Source organism: Macrobrachium nipponense, chromosome 34, assembly GCF_015104395.2.
Source record: "Macrobrachium nipponense isolate FS-2020 chromosome 34, ASM1510439v2, whole genome shotgun sequence".
NCBI lineage: Eukaryota > Metazoa > Arthropoda > Malacostraca > Decapoda > Palaemonidae > Macrobrachium > Macrobrachium nipponense.
In genome coordinates this window covers 40,053,120-40,057,733 of record NC_061095.1, presented here as the reverse complement: position 1 = coordinate 40,057,733, position 4,614 = coordinate 40,053,120, and positions in this window count along the sequence as shown.

Here is a 4,614-nt window from a genome sequence, read left to right as displayed (position 1 = left end):
CTGTTTGCACGTTTTTCGCCCTCAAATCTTAAAAATACTGAGGCTAGAGGGCTGCAAATTGGTACGTTTATCATTCACCTTTGTTATGCAGGCCATGAATGGGGTACGGGAAGAAAAGCTCCGGGCGACGAAAGGCAAATATTTTCTTTTGGGTGAAACGAAGGTTATGGTGAAAATTCCAGGCTAATCAATAATCTTCCGGATTAGTACAGCTCTCTCTCTCTCTCTCTCTCTCTCTCTCTCTCTCTCTCTCTCTCTCTCTCTCTCTCTCTCTCTCTCACACACATACACACACTAGTTGCATATCTGATTGCTATGTATGTCTGGGAGTCTTTATGTTTGTTCAGTTTTATAGCAAAGCTACAATTGTTTCTGTTTTTTTCTATATTCAATAACAATTAAAACAACAAAGTCTGTAATGGAAATATATTGAGAATGATATATTTTTCAAAGCACTCATGGATTTATAGAAGGTTAGGAAGAAGTTCAATATTTCTAAAGTTAATTAAAATAAATCTTATCCAAATACGCGCTTCCACTGCTCTTTTGAATATAGAAGACAATAGTTGTTTATCCCCAAAACTTTTTTTGACTGGTTATGGAAATATTTGAATTAAAATGACAACGCAAAATTCACAATTTTAAACTCTAATGGCATTATATACAATTGCATACATTATGCCACTAAATTTGATGCACTAGAATAATTATTTTGTCCAAAGCGTAATGCGTATAGAGATGTAAAAGTAAATTCACACATAAAAAATGTCATAGAATAGCTTATAAATATCCTGCATTTTCTGTATATGAATATAAACATGCGTTTATGTTGTTCTATTCATGAGGTATACAACAAATAACATTTTACCATTCATTTTGTTAGAGGGCAAATGAATGCATGAATCATTTATTGCCGACTGCCCATTTATAGAAAAAAATGTATATCTTTTTATAAAACCCGTGATAGATTCCAGTTTCATATGATCAAGACAATTAGAGGACTAGGCGCTTCGGGCATTAATAAATGACCTCTTGCAGGGATGTGACTTTCGGCGTAAGCGAGGATGAGCGTCGAGGAGGCTGCCTCCTTTAGAGCCAAATGGGAACCTCAGCAGACCTGCAATAATAAGACGGATGGATAGAGATGGAAATGTTATTTATAGGGCTTTCTCTTTCTATCTGTCTGTTAGGGATATCCATGCGAATGCAAATTTATAAGATTAAGGAATAATTGTTAGGTTTATATTTAAACAGCTCTCTCTCTCTCTCTCTCTCTCTCTCTCTCTCTCTCTCTCTATCTATATATATATATATATATATATATATATATATATATATATATATATATATATATATATTATTTAATCAATGCAAAGAGGAAAATGGTCTTCATATGCCTCTTGGCGTTGTTAAAACACTAAAACTAATCAATCTCCGTGTAACTAACAACGTGTTTTCTTTCAATGGTAATTTTTCCAAGCAAAAACTTGCCTGCAGGATGGGCTGTACCCTATCCCCCCTTCCAGCAAACCTGTACTTGAAATATTTCGAAACTGAAATTCTGTCGTCTATCAAACCCCTCAATATGATCTGGCTGAGATACATAAGTGATATTTTTGCTTACTGGGCTAATAGCTGGAGAGATTTCAGTTAATTTTTCAGTAGACTAAATTCGCTAGTTCAGACCATACATGGGAAAAGGACGGAAAGGCTCTCACAGTATACAGGAAACCTACCTTCGACGTTTCTTATATTATTTTCTTAAGCTACCACGATGTCTCCTTAAAGATCATGGTCGGGTGCAACTTACTCCTTAGGGTGCTTAGAATATGTTCAAATGGGTACGTAGACAAAGAACTCAACATGATCCGCCAACACCTAATACAACTGCTTCACCCACCATACATTATCGAGAAGGCCATTAATAAAGTGAATACAATACACTACAGAGGTCCCACTCGCAACAGACAAATAGATTTTTGCAACAAAATAAAACTTCTGTACGATGAAAACATCCAAAAAGCTACAGTTCTAAATATAATCCTTTCATTTTGCATTATCCCAAATCCATGGGAGTCCACCCATTAACGTAGGCGTGAATAAAAAAGGGGGAGAAGCCGGAGTTTACAAGATACTGTGAAGCAATTATAACCAAATTTACGTTGGGGAGACAGGTAGATCTATTTCGCAAAGACTAACAAAGCAGAAAAGATCAGTGTGATGTGCTACAGAGAGCTCAGGGATGTTTCTACATATTAGGCATAAAGGCCATACCTTAAACTGGAGTGTGGCAGAACTGGTTTTCAAAAGTAGCTGACTCTACAAAGGGAAGATTATGGAATCTGCTTTCATAAATCAACACCAACAATATGAACCTATCAGGACATTGGGAATTGGATGATACCGACAAGTTAATCCATAGGCATCTTCTTGGGCAAGTGTTCCAGAAAATACGACCACCGGACGTGTCGCCATACTGGAGTTAATAAGGCAAGATAGCATGAGGGAATAGTTTAATTTCCATCCTTCCATGGTCAACCTTCACCTGCAAACCAACAAAGACTTACTGCATATGCTCTGTATATAGGGTGTTTCGAAATTAGAGCACCCCCCCCTCTACAGCATAAACTAAAATTGATAATGACAAAAACAAAAGTAATTCAGAACAGGTATTTATTAAAGTTTCTCTCTGAGTATTTAATATTTTGTGTGGCCTCCACCTGCCTGTACCACAGCCTAGATTCTTGAGGGGTATGATTTCAGCAAAAAGCTGAGACTCAAACTCCATTTCCCTGAGCTCTTCGATCACCTCTCTCCCCAGGTCGTCAAGACTTGGTATACCATCATAGTTCACTGTGCATGCTTCAACACAATTCTTCAAGATGCTACCAATGTTTTCACACATTAAAGTCAGGAGAGCTACGTGGAAATTCAGTTAATGAGGAGAAATTGATACCACTGTTTCAAAGCAGCTCCTGTGTCTGAAGTGCCTTGAAACATGGTGCCTTATCATGCAAAAAAGTGACTTCTTCAACAGATAATACATTTTCAGGATCTTTGAGGAAAGGAAATACTCCAACAGTAAGCACACTTTCTCTGTGCCCTTCCATGACTGTCCTTTTTCTTTGATGATCCACATTAAACGTTTGGCTGTGAAACAGAAAAATTCCCAAACATTCAGGAAATTTCACAACGTGGCGATAACGCATGTCATCGCTGATATCATCCAACTTTGCAGCCCAAATGATGCCATTTTTATGATTTGGCTTCCTGACTGTGTAAATGAAGAATTCATCTGATGCGACAACATGGTGAAAGTCAGCTTCATCCCAATCTTTAAGAAATGAACCACAAATCCATGTATGGTCTTCTCTCTGTTGCTGAGTAATGTTGGGCTTGCTGATAACATGAAATGGCTTGATACCAGATATTTTCAACTCATGATATAAAGCACTATAACTTCTGTTTTCGGGATGACAGTCATATGGATTTTTGTTCCAGTTTCTTTTAACAAAGGATTTATCTCTTTTAATGTATTTAGCTATCCAGGAATGAGAAATGAAGGATGCACCACCATCCCTGGCCTCTCTTAATAGAAACTTAAGATAATGTACTTGGAGATAGGCTATAGCAGAAAACTTCATAACTTTCCATTTGTTCTGTGGAGGGGGTGCCTCTAATTTCAAAACACCAGGTATACTCTTGTAAGACATCATCTGTCCATATTTTACCAGTGGACAGGGACACAGAAGGAAGTTCTCGAAATATATGGCGGCAATGTTCAAATAGTGTTTTACGGACCTCTTATCTTCCTATTATACTGTTGCATTACAGTACAATCATTCGAATATATGTGTATAAATATAAATGTTATATATATGTATATATAAATGTCTATATATACATATATATATATATATATATAATATATATATATATATATATATATATATACTAATTAACCAACCTGACACTGTCCGGGAAAACACTGAATGGCAGCCGTCAAACACTCTTTCTCTCTCTTTCTCTCTCTCCCCTCAAATCCCCCTCTGCTCTCTCTTTTACTTCCTCTCCCTCTTACCCTCTCTCTCTCCCTCTCTGCCTCACTCTCTCTCACTCTCACTCTCTCCTTTTCCTTTTAAGATAGTTACTTCAGTAAGATTGCCCCGCATTTTTTACATTTTATATTTCACCACTTCTCACCCCATTACTAGCTGAACTTGGACTTGAAGGGCATCGGGAGTGTCTCTGTTCATCCCAAGAACCTCAAAAACCACGGATTAGAAACTAATATCTTTCGTTTTCAGTTATTTTTACGTCACCTCCTCCCCATCCCTTTTCACCTTCCTATCGGGGGCTAAACTTGGACTTGAAGGGCATCGGAAGTGTCACTATTAATGTCAGCGACCTCAAAAACCTGTGGATTAGGCACTAATACCTATCGTTTTCAGTTATTTCTACTTTTCACCTCTTCCCACCACACTCCGCACAACCCCCATTTGGTGCCAGTGATGTCTTACCCCTACAGTATTCCTTCCCAGATTATTCTAAAGTTATATGTATACCAAGTTTGGTTGAAATTGCTCGTTGGGTGTCAAAGTGTATGGGGAACGT